At 39.3% G+C, this 13452-nt stretch overlaps 1 non-coding gene across 1 annotated transcript; it reads right to left on the bottom strand.

Annotated features, from left to right (window-relative positions):
* Window positions 1–12967: 12967 nt before the first annotated feature.
* On the bottom strand, window positions 12968–13074 carry LOC112731216 (small nucleolar RNA R71). Its single transcript, XR_003167003.1, has one exon. It is a non-coding gene; the product is annotated as a small nucleolar RNA R71 (small nucleolar RNA).
* Window positions 13075–13452: the final 378 nt, after the last annotated feature.

Here is a 13452-nt window from a genome sequence, read left to right as displayed (position 1 = left end):
CTTGATTGGACCATGAGCCGGATGGCTGAGTTATTGCCGGGTTACGGCAAAGCCATTATTGTTTATGGCTGAGTATAAATGCATATATGATTAATGAATGAATATGTTAAATGGATAATAATGAAAAAAAAAATATTGAAATGTGATGTGCGACCCCGGGTAGTAGGCAGTGATGTTGTCCACTTGCTCCGGATATGAGACGGGAAAGGAGGATTATGATAAACGAGTTTAATCGTGGGGTTTGGAATAAATGTGTATTTGTGATACCTGGGTAGTAGCAAGGGTCGTGGTTCGTCCCGCTTGCTCCGGGTCATTGTCTGAGGATTGATAATAATGAAGGGTGATTATGAATAAATGTTTATTTGTGATACTTGGGTAGTAGCAAGGGTTGTGGTTCGTCCCACTTGCTCCAAGTTAATGTTTGAGATTTGGTAACAATGAATGTTGATAATATGAATTGAGATTGAATGAATATATGTTTGAGATGCCTGGGCAGTAGCAAGGGTTGTGGTTCGTCCCACTTGCTCTGGGCCAATGTTTGAGATACCTGGGTAGTAGCAAGGGTTGTGGTTCGTCCCACTTGCTCCAGGTCAGAGATTGTGATGCCTGGGTAGTAGCGGCAGTAGTGGTGAATCCACTCGCTCCAGGTTGAGCTTTTAGACACCCGCCTGGGTAGTAGCCGCAGTAGTGATTATTTCACTGGCTCTGGGTTGAGCGGGCAGTAGCAAGGGGGTTGTAGCTCAAACCTACTTGCTCCGCAAGGGGTGTTTCTGCCCAATGGTTAGCTACCAGGACATGTCGGGTTGGCTATATAACCGACAGATGATATCATCAGCCATAGGGCAGGCATTCATCATTTGCATATGTTTGAATTGTTTGGGTTTGCCATTTGTCTTGGATTTCTACATCATATATGCCATGTTACCTGACTATATGCTACTTGTTCTACTTGTATCATGTTTGTGTATTACTTGCCTGTATTGCTTGTGTTTGTACAACTGAGAGGCCCTTCATGCTGGTGTCGGTGGGTGTGAGGGCTGTTCTTGATGGGATGAATTGATGATGCGATTGCATGATGATGTATTGATATAGAACTACTGAGGCAGAACAACTGGTGATGGTTTTGCTTATGATTCTGAGTCTGATTCGTGGAAGAGTCAGCGAGTTGGGAAACATGTGAAACATGAATTAAATTTAGCACTCCCTTATGACAGTTGCCTATTCATGGATTAGCGAGAACCTAGGATGAATAATTGGTGAAGAAGTTTAGGATGCTTAGTGAGTTTTTGTTGCAGTACATTGAATTTATTTGGCACTTTTACCGTACTGGGAACTCATGGGCCCGGGGTTCTCATTCCGTATATATCTCTTGTTTTTCAGATACAGGTCCAGGTGCTCAGAAGTGAGTTGTGGGTCGTCTGAGAGACGGCGAAGATCTTTATTTCCTCTACTTTGTGTTTTGATTAGAATCTCTCCACCTTTATTTTGGAAAGTTTATAGTATGTATTGAACTCTTTGAATTTGCCTATAGAGGCTCTCATGTTTCCTTCGGGAGAGATTAGGATATACTGTTGTCAACTAATTTCATAATGTACTCTAGCTGACCTAAACTTCGCGGGTCGCGACTAGTAGCTATTTACTTATGTTATATATATCTATCTGTTATCTATCTCTTAATCTCCTTTACGCCTTGTCCGTATATCGTTTTCGGCTTCACGGTTTATCTTTTGTTGTCGAAACGTGAGAGATACGTCTTCGCGATTTTATTTCTACTCTTTTCAGGCTTCTCGATTAATACTCCTTTCGAAATTACCTATATTTATTTATTAAAAATCCACCTGAGAGTCGTACCACCGTAATATCATTGACTTATGACTCGAGCATAAGGATTTGAATATTAGGGTGTTACATTATGGTATCAGAGCAGTTCGTCCTCGTGAGCCTGAGGGATGGAACTGCTTTTGCTTCAATGCATACTCTGAGTCTGTGCCTGTGCTAGTTAGGGTATCTAATCGATACATCTAGCATGAATTCCATGAGTGTACCTTTGGTACTTTGAAGCACTATACTTCCGATATTGAGACTGATCAACTTGATATCGATTGTTTGGTGTGTATAGGAACCAGATGGCACCTCGTGGACCCGGTCGGGGACGTGAAAGAGATCGTACTAATACGCAGGAACCGAAAATCAACCCGAATAACCCGGTAAACCTTATGGCGGCGTTGGAGAATATGGCTGCTGCTATGCAGGCCACTACGGAGGCTCTTGGGCAACAGATGAACAATAATGGCAATGGCGGAAGGGAAGCTCAGGGCCCGATGACACTGGCAACCTTCTTAAAGGTTAATCCACCTAAGTTCAAGGGAACCACCAATCCGACTGAAGCTGATACTTGGTTTCAGGCCATGGAGCGAGCACTGCAAGCGCAGTTGGTGCCTGAAGAACAGCGTGTTGAATTCGCTACCTATCTACTCACGGGGGAAGCATCGCATTGGTGGCAAGGGGCTCGACGTCTCCTGCAACAGGGGAATGATCATATCACTTGGGATGCCTTCCAGGTGGAATTCTATAAGAAGTACTTTCCGAATTCCGCCAGGACAGCCAAGAAATTGGAGTTACTGCAGCTAAAGCAAGGTGCTATGTCCATATCTGAGTATACAGACAAATTTGAGGAGCTATTCAGGTTTTCCCGCATGTGTCAAGGAGCTCCGGGAGACTTCGAGGAATGGAAATGCATTAAGTATGAAGGAGGGCTCCGGAGCGACATCTTAAGTTCAGTGGGACCAATGGAGATCCGAACTTTTTCAGAGTTAGTGAATAAGAGCAGAATTGCTGAAGAGTGTGTGAAAAGGAGGGTTGCAGAGAAGGGAAGTCATAGAGAGCACAACCAAGGATTCGCACCAAGGGGTCGAGAGTTTAAGGAGAGAGGATACGTACAACACTTTCTCCAAGGACAGAATAACTTTGCGACGAGTAAGGAGTCCCAAAGGAATGGTAAGGGAAAACGGGCAGCGGCTGCTTCTGATGTTTCAAGCTGTCATAGATGTGGAAGTCATCACCCAAATAGGCCGTGCCGATTGGGGTTAGGTGTATGTTACAAGTGCGGGTTACCAGGGCATGTATCAAGAAATTGCCAACAAGGAGAGAGTCAGGATGCGGGCCGATTGCGACAGTAAGATTGAGGTAATTGCCTTAATACAAATGGATAAATGCCTGTGATGTAAATGAATTTCTGTTGAGAATGATGTGTTGTGTTTGTTATGTAGTTGGTTGATTTCTGGATTTTTGGTGAAATGGATTGAACTCGTGACTTTTAGTTCCTTTGATTTAAATAGATAAGGGATGGTCCTAAATGATGGATTTGGAAACGTTAATTCGAATTGTCGGTCAAGTTAAGTGGTGGTTTAGTACTTGAGGAAATAAGTGATGGAACTAATACTTGACGAGAAATCAAGGTGGCATAGCAGAAGCTTGCTAAAGTGTTAGCATAGTATGGTAATAATAAGGAAAAGTAGAGCATGATTGGAAATGCTTTATGCTTTGAGTACTTAAAAGTTTAGTGAGCTATGCAGATAATGATTCTAGGTAATTGGAATTAATTGCGGCTGTGAGCCTTGATGGTTCTGAAACGGATGAGGAAATTATCATTGATGCATAATTGGATTTAGATGATGAGAGAGTGCGAGTTGTCGTGTTTGAGAGATGAGTACCATGATGTTTGGTCATAGTGACCTTGGAATTAGATTGAGATTTATAATGATTAGTTTTGAAAGACGAATGTGAAAGCCACTAAATTGAAATACAGATGCTTACTGAGATTGGTTTGAGGGAGCCCATGACGGGTGGTAAACTCCAATTCTTGGGGAGGTACTGTTGAAAATTTTTCTCCAAAAAATTTGAAAGAGTGCTGGTTATGGTTTTGAGGATAATTTTTTATATGAGTAACTTTAACGAAAGAGATGTGTCTCGAATGCTTTTATAGATTATTAAAGGAAAGCGGATTCTCATGATTTTTGTTAAATTGTTATTTCAAACTCATTTGCTTTCTAGAAATGAAAGGGGTTTTTGATTGATGAGTCAGAGACTTTATAACAGCAAGTCATGTAGAAATTCGAAGGTTTGAGAATAAGAAAGTAAGTTTGGAGGTTATGCTTGGAGTTGAGCTGTGATTAGTGGTAATTGGCTTGGCAGAGGGAGAGGATAGTGATGGATGGAATTTTCGAGGGCGAAAATTTCTGTTAGGGGGGTAGAATGTAATACCCGGTCTAACCAAAATTTAGTAAATAATAAGTTAAATAGGAGCGAATATGGTTGGAAGATTTGGCAATTGGAATTTGATAATTTAAATATGATATTTGGATTCAGTGAATTTTTCCGAGTCGGAAAATATAGTTTTCTGCGTAAAAGTGCGCAGCGAAATTTTGACCGGCAGTACCAGCTGAGATCTGTCTGGTACTACAACTGAGGAAATTGATTATGGGTAAATAAGATTAAGAAATGAGGAATTATAATTAGGGAAGGTAGAAATATTTAAAGTGCGATTTAGAGCGCTAATCTTAAAGGTTTTGGCCCAAAATTGGGCCAATGGACAAAAATAAGTGAACCGGGTCTAAGTGGGCCCAAGACCCAACATATATAAACATTAGTTGTGAGCATTTCAGCTCATTTTACCCTAAAAAGAAGGGTTGGGGCGTTGATTTGAGAAGAGAGAAGAGAAGAGAGAAAACCTAACTCTCTTTGATCTTCAAACCACCATAACTTGAGCTACGGAGCTCCGATTGACGAGCCGTTTGCGGCCACGCGTTGCTCTTCTCATCCTCTACAATTATATTTAAGTTTGGTGGTAAGTATTTCATTTATCTCTGCCCAGTTTTCGAAATTCCCCACTGTTACACGTTTTTGGGTAGTTAGTGTTGAAATCTTGTGATTTTGGGTATTTAGGGATACTCCAATATGGATTCTAAGTGGGTTCTATCCCTACTTCATATGGGCTGAGGTAAGAAGTGCTCAAACCCTTGTGATTTGTCATTTTTATGAGCCCTAGGTTGATATATGTATGTGACATTGGTTATGTTAGTGTATTTGGTGATGTTGGTGCACAATTGGGAGATTGGTATTGCTTGAGGAGCTTTGGTAAGGCTTGGAGCTAAGGTTGGTGAAGAATTCCAAAGAAGAGGCTCAATTGGTTTGGCTACAAGAGGTACGGTTTAAGTTTCATTTAAGTACCGTGTGTTGTGATGAGAATTCCTAGGCTAGATGCCCCTAGGATTAAGTTTGGATTGTGTAAATGGTTGGTGCTAATATGCATAGTTGATATGTAATGTGATTTAATGATTGGGTTGAGAATTGTGTGACCTTGTATGCTTGGTGTATTGAGAATTTGATGTACTGGGTAATGAGTATTGATTTGTGGTTTATGCATTTAAATTGTGAAAATTGGGCCGGAGGCCGTGAATTTTGGGCCGGAGGCCGGAAAGAGGTAAGAAAGGTAAGTCGATGTGTGCATTGTATGATGGCACAAGTGATTGGATGAATTTCAGATAATGAATATATGAACGATTAGGTTGGTTATTGAATAATAAGGTTTGAGAAGTTGAAGTGTGGAATTTGGTAATTTTGGGTGAAATTATGTAGACGAGGTATGTTTGGTTCGGTTGAGATATATTATATGATCATATATGTGATTATGATTATTGATGCCTTGATGGTATGATGATGCATTAGAGATATGTATGTTGTGATATATGCTTGGGGAATGATTAAGGTTGATTTATGGGTGAAATCACGTGATAGTGAGTATGATATTGATTACGTATAATGATGGTTGATTGGAAATGGTATTATTGGAAATTGGGATGAGGAAGGATGTATGACATGATATTGTGTTTGTCCTTTAGCCATTTGATTGAGAAGTGTTAAAATGGTTAGATGTGGTTTTGGGAATTTTTGGTAAAGTGTCAATGTGTGAGTTGAGGATGGCTTGATGTGGATTTTGGTACATTTTGATAGATTTCAAAAAGGGTTGAAATTGGCATGTTTTGGTTGATTTTGAAAAGAGTTGAAAATGGCTTGTTTTGAAAATGGCACCTAGTGGTTTTGTATGAAAACATGGTTTTTGGGCATATTTTGATAGGACATAACTTGGACTACGGATCTCTGTTTTGTGCCAAATCTGTTTAGAAATGAAATTGGATCCGGGATGTCCATGCCGTTTGAAGAACGGGTGAAAAATGATTTAAAATGAGAAAGTTATGTCCGTCGGAAGATTGGGGGTTGAATCTGTAAATTCTGCAGCTTTTAACTTAGAAAATTTTTAGCAGAATGACCCTCCACGCGTAGGCGCACTTGGCGCGTACGTGTCGTTCTTCAAGAAGGCACTATCCACGCGTGTGCGTGGTGTGCGCGGGCGCGTCGATGCGCTGCACCAAATGCCCAGCTATTTTCCCGAGAGTTGTGCCAGAGTTGTGCCAGTTTTGTGCTTGGGGCGCAAGAGCACCCACGCGTACGCGTGGCTGACGCTTGCGCGTCATTTGGCTATTTTTCAACCCGCGCGTCCGCGCGTATGATGCTTGCGCGTCGATGAGTTTTGTGGCCATCCACGCGTGCGCGTGGAGTGCGCGTACGCGTGGCCCTGTTTTCATGCCAAAGTTGATTTTTGAGTTTTGAAAGCCAAATCTCATACTTCTAAGCCTCCGATCTCACCTCTCATGTATTAAATCATTCTGATATGCCTAGCAATGAGCTAGGGGATGTGGTAACTTGCGAGTGAAGCAAGGGGAAAAGTTATGATCAATGATGATCAAAGATGATTATATGAGATATGGAGGATGACGGTGGAAGTACCGTGTATGCCATGAGCCGGAGGGCTATATTTATTGATAAATGGCCCGTTCTTGATTGGACCATGAGCCGGATGGCTGAGTTATTGCCGGGTTACGGCAAAGCCATTATTGTTTATGGCTGAGTATAAATGCATATATGATTAATGAATGAATATGTTAAATGGATAATAATGAAAAAAAAATATTGAAATGTGATGTGCGACCCCGGGTAGTAGGCAGTGGCGTTGTCCACTTGCTCCGGATATGAGACGGGAAAGGAGGATTATGATAAACGAGTTTAATCGTGGGGTTTGGAATAAATGTGTATTTGTGATACCTGGGTAGTAGCAAGGGTCGTGGTTCGTCCCGCTTGCTCCGGGTCATTGTCTGAGGATTGATAATAATGAAGGGTGATTATGAATAAATGTTTATTTGTGATACTTGGGTAGTAGCAAGGGTTGTGGTTCGTCCCACTTGCTCCAAGTTAATGTTTGAGATTTGGTAACAATGAATGTTGATAATATGAATTGAGATTGAATGAATATATGTTTGAGATGCCTGGGCAGTAGCAAGGGTTGTGGTTCGTCCCACTTGCTCTGGGCCAATGTTTGAGATACCTGGGTAGTAGCAAGGGTTGTGGTTCGTCCCACTTGCTCCAGGTCAGAGATTGTGACGCCTGGGTAGTAGCGGCAGTAGTGGTGAATCCACTCGCTCCAGGTTGAGCTTTTAGACACCCGCCTGGGTAGTAGCCGCAGTAGTGATTATTTCACTGGCTCTGGGTTGAGCGGGCAGTAGCAAGGGGGTTGTAGCTCAAACCTACTTGCTCCGCAAGGGGTGTTTCTGCCCAATGGTTAGCTACCAGGACATGTCGGGTTGGCTATATAACCGACAGATGATATCATCAGCCATAGGGCAGGCATTCATCATTTGCATATGTTTGAATTGTTTGGGTATGCCATTTGTCTTGGATTTCTACATCATATATGCCATGTTACCTGACTATATGCTACTTGTTCTACTTGTATCATATTTGTGTATTACTTGCCTGTATTGCTTGTGTTTGTACAACTGAGAGGCCCTTCATGCTGGTGTCGGTGGGTGTGAGGGCTGTTCTTGATGGGATGAATTGATGATGCGATTGCATGATGATGTATTGATATAGAACTACTGAGGCAGAACAACTGGTGATGGTTTTGCTTATGATTCTGAGTCTGATTCGTGGAAGAGTCAGCGAGTTGGGAAACATGTGAAACATGAATTAAATTTAGCACTCCCTTATGACAGTTGCCTATTCATGGATTAGCGAGAACCTAGGATGAATAATTGGTGAAGAAGTTTAGGATGCTTAGTGAGTTTTTGTTGCAGTACATTGAATTTATTTGGCACTTTTACCGTACTGGGAACTCATGGGCCCGGGGTTCTCATTCCGTATATATCTCTTGTTTTTCAGATACAGGTCCAGGTGCTCAGAAGTGAGTTGTGGGTCGTCTGAGAGACGGCGAAGATCTTTATTTCCTCTACTTTGTGATTTGATTAGAATCTCTCCACCTTTGTTTTGGAAAGTTTATATTATGTATTGAACTCTTTGAATTTGCCTATAGAGGCTCTTATGTTTCCTTCGGGAGAGATTAGGATATACTGTTGTCAACTAATTTCATAATGTACTCTAGCTGACCTAAACTTCGCGGGTCGCGACTAGTAGCTATTTACTTATGTTATATATATCTATCTGTTATCTATCTCTTAATCTCCTTTACGCCTTGTCCGTATATTGTTTTCGGCTTCACGGTTTATCTTTTGTTGTCGAAACGTGAGAGATACGTCTTCGCGATTTTATTTCTACTCTTTTCAGGCTTCTCGATTAATACTCCTTTCGAAATTACCTATATTTATTTATTAAAAATCCACCTGAGAGTCGTACCACCGTAATATCATTGACTTATGACTCGAGCATAAGGATTTGAATATTAGGGTGTTACATTAGCCAAACTCAATTCAACAATTCAATGTTTAATCAACATTACACATTTTCAATTTCCAATCAATGCTTAATCCCATCAATCAATATATATCAATTATCACATACAACTTGATATTTATCAACAAGAGCCATAACCTTATCATCAATTAAACATATCAATCCATTTCACATACACTTCACATACTTTGCCAACAATCATCACCACTCACAATCATCCAACCAATATTTACATATATATTCAATTCAATCCAATTCATTCAACAACTACATCAATATTCCAAAATCCTATCCTAGGGTCACTAGCCTAAGTTTTCACAACCACATTACATTTTAGATACAGAAAACCAAAACCATACCTTGGCCGATTCCCATTTAACCCGGAACACCCTCAAATTCACTTTCAAGGTCTCAAGGCTTCCAAAAATCAGATTTCCAAGCACAAAGCTCCTTTCCAAGCTTTCCAATATATCAATCAAGCTTCAATATGCACATACATACTTCCTAAACCATAATTATCATATTCAAACACAATAACTCAATACCCAATACCATAAATTCAGAATTTCACTAGGTTTTGAGGTCTCTTACCTTACCCAAGGACCAAGGAGGCAAGAACAAGCATTCCCCTCAAGTTAATTAGATCCTATAACACAAAGGAGCTCACACTTTCAACATTTTTGTCCAAGAAATTTGAAATCAAGGGCTGGGAATTCGAAGAAAAAAACATAGCTTACCTTAAGAATCTTTGCATGAGTTTTGTAGAGCTCGACACCGCGGTCATGTGGCCGCAAACAGTGTGTCAATCGGAGCCCCGGATCACAAGTTATGATCAATTGAATTTGGGACAAGGGTTTTGGAACTTCTCCTCCCTCCCCTTGCTAATTTCAGTGTGTGTATGTTTTGGAGGAGAGAGAGTGTGCTGAACTCTTTAATGAATGAGGGCTTGGCTGGGCCCTTGGGCCCAATATGGGTCCGGTTGGCCCGGTTTGGCCCGTTCGGCACAATCTTAGGCCGTTTTCTTTAAAATTGGTGTCAAAATTCTCGTTTTAATTTTCTCTACCATATTAAACCATGAAAACCTCATTTCTCACTTTCTTGAATATATTTTAATTTATGGGTTAATTAGCTATTAATTAACTGGGTTTTACAAAAAACCTGTAGGGGAGTGAGAACATATATATATACACACACATAACCATAACTTACAAACATACAAATCATACACTCCTATCCCTCTTACAAAATTGATAAAGATAAAAGCAAAAAAAAATAATAACTAAGATAATACAAAAATACCGAATAAATAAAAAATAAATATAACTCTTCTGAAGTTTCGTCGCCCATATCCTGAAAAGGAAAAACCTGTAGGGGAGTGAGAACATCGTTCTCGAAAGGGTTCTCACTATGGGATTACAGAATTGCTATAATAAGATACGTAAAATAAAACTATTTTTAAATGTACACTGATCATTGCTCGTCTTACGTGCCTTTTTGAAAGCCAAAAAGTTAACAACCAAAAATCCGTTTCAAAAGAGAAAATCAGCTAATTATCCAAAGCTTCGAAAACTTTTTCCTCTGTTATAACTATCTTAAAAATCATTCCTAGACAGCATGAATGACCAAGCTGTCCCAAGCATAGGTTCATTAAGTCTATGCTAAACCAGTTTGATTTTTCATACTTTACTAAGACATAAACATGAAAGCAGTTACCTACGCAGTATAAATAATCATCCTGTTCCAAGCATAGGTTCATTAAGTCTATGCTGAACCAGTCAGATACCTTATACAGAACTAGACCTCAAACATACCAACCACGGCCTTGATGCGTGAGCATCTTCTCTATCTTTTCCTAGTAAATTTACACTTGAATTGCTAATGTTTGATCAAGATTTAACATATTTTAGCCACTATGGACGCTACTTTGAGTTGTGTGGCATTCTGTTTATTTCAAGTAGCGTTATGGACAAATTTGATAGAGTTGGAGTCAAGGACGGGCAAAGGAGAACTTGCTGCCACCTCCATGCCGAACTTGGGAATTTCCAAGTTCAGCGTGGGCATAAAAAGTTCCAAGAATCAACGCTGCCTCCTCCATGCCGAACTTGAAGTTCTTCAAGTTTGGCGCCAGCTCAAGGCCTCCAAAGAAAAATCACACTTCCATCTCCATGCCGAACTTGAGTTTTCTCAAGTTTGGCGTCAACTCAAGGAAAGCAAGGGGAGTGCGCGCATCAATCCACGCCGAACTTGGATTTTTCCAAGTTCGGCGTCAACTTTTCTAACGCAAGTGGTCCCCAATTCATTCCAAAGGGTGCACTGATTGATTAAATTAATTTTGATTTAAACTTTTATTAGTTTTAGAATTAGGAAAAGATATTTTTTAGTTTTAGGAAATATATTCTACATTTATTAGGATTAGATATAAAAGAGAAAAGAATTAGCCCTTCGGGCCTCTCTCTTCTCTTCGACCTCATTCCACAATTTACAATTTTACAGAATCCTAGTTTTCTCTCTAAACCATGAGTAACTAAACCGCCACTGTTAAGGTTAGGAGCTCTGTCTATTGTATGGATTGATAATATTACTTTTCTATTTTAATTCATGTACTGATTTCTATTTCAAGAATTGTTTTTGTTCTTTATCTTATGAATTTGGGTGGAACGGAAGTATGACCCTTGTTCTAATTGAGTTCTTGTATAACTTGGAAAAGCTCTTTACTTGAACAACAGCTTGAAAACATATTCTCCTAAAGTTCTAATTATCTGAATTTAATGGGATACGTGACATATAATCCTCATATATTTGGGTAATTAGGATTTCTGTGGCATATAACTAGAATTGAACTTCACCCTCTAATTGGAATTAAGTGACTAAGGAATTGGCGGTTGATAAAGGTTAGAGGAGACTAAAAAGGTCTAAGGAATTAGGGTTTAGTCACTTATAATTGCCTTGAATTAAATCTTGCATGATTAAAATAGTTAGTAAGAAAATTCAATCCGGAAAATAGATAACTCTGAAGTCTTAACTGTTTTCTCATATATTATTTACACCAATTTACTACTTACTTTCCGATATTCTGAATCTACTGTTAATGCGTTTAAATTCTTAAAACACCATTTTCTGTTTGCCTGACTAAGCCAATCACTCAATCATTGTTGCTTGATCCATCAATTCTCGTGGGATCGACCCTCATTCACCTGAGGTACTACTTGGTATGATCCGGTGCACTTGCCGGTTAGTTTGTGGACTTTAAATTACGCACCAAGTTTTTGGCGCCGTTGCCGGGGATTGACTGTGATTAACAACTATTAGTTGTTTGATTACTTAGATTAGGAGTTTTAGTTTTAATTTTATTTAATTTTTGCTTTAATATTTTCGAAAATTAATACTAATATTTTTCCGTAATTTTTGACATTAAGTTTGGTGTCCCCTAGTTATTTTTATTTTAATTTTTCCTGTTTATTTTTCTTGATAATTTTGAATTTTTTCGTCTTATTTCTACTTATAATTTTTTAATTTTACTACTTTAATTATTTAGTATTTTATTTTACTTCTTTTACACAGGTTACCTCAATGGAAATTCTCTACACTCTAGAGAGTCCCATCTTTTCTTGTCTTCTATCTGTTTATGAGCAGGAACAAGGACAAAGAACCTCTTTTAGACTTTGATCCAGAACCTAAAAGGACTTTGAGGCGGCGTCTGCAACAAGCAAGACTTTAAAAGGCTGCAGAGTCCAACATGGATCATAATAATGCTCCTAATGCCAATGTGGCAAATCCAATTGGGAATGAAGAACCCAGAATAGTGCATGGCTCATTCACTGCTCTCAATGCAGATCTTTATGGAAAAAGTATTGTAGTACCTCCTATAGCTGCAAACAATTTTGAACTGAAGCTTCAGCTTGTCACTCTTGTGCAACAAAATTGTCAGTATCATGGACTTCCTCATGAAGACCCAAATCAATTTATCTCTGATTTTCTGCAGATTTGTGATACTGTGAAGACCAATGGAGTGAATCCTGAGGTGTATAAACTCATGCTCTTCCCATTTGCTATAAGGGATAGAGCAAAGCTATGGTTAGATTCTCAACCTAAAGAGAGTCTGAATACTTGGGACAAGGTGGTCATTGGATTTCTGACTAGATTTTTTCCACCACAAAAGCTTACTAAGCTGAGGGTGGAAGTTCAGACTTTCAGATAGAAAGAGGGTGAGAACCTTTATGAAGCTTGGGAGAGATTCAAGCTACTGACTAGACAATGCCCTTGATGTGGTTCAGAAGTTGGTGAATTAAAAATTATTAAAATAGTTACGTTGCAAGTATAGTTCTTAACTCACTGAAAATCTGCCTATCAATTTAGAAATATGTCACAGAGAGTTTAAATTAAAAATTACTGGGAGTTTAAGTCCCAGGTCATCTCCCAACGAGTTGCAGGAAAGTGTGCTATTTTATTAATCAGATGTTCCAAGAAGTTGAGTTAAGTAGGTGGAAAATTAAATTGAGAAAATTCAAATAATATGAATAAAAGCCTTGACTGGGAGTTGATTAGTTGGAATCTCTATTATCGATGGAACGATCTCAAGATTAATTTATAATTAATGGTTGTTCTGTTTAGTTATCCTTTACTAGGTAAGGGAAAGTCAAACAAGTTGGA

This window comes from Arachis hypogaea, chromosome 12, assembly GCF_003086295.3.
Source record: "Arachis hypogaea cultivar Tifrunner chromosome 12, arahy.Tifrunner.gnm2.J5K5, whole genome shotgun sequence".
In the NCBI taxonomy this organism is placed as follows: Eukaryota; Viridiplantae; Streptophyta; class Magnoliopsida; order Fabales; family Fabaceae; genus Arachis; species Arachis hypogaea.
The sequence above is the reverse complement of the archived record's forward strand: the minus strand, read 5'-3'. Positions and strand labels throughout refer to the sequence as shown.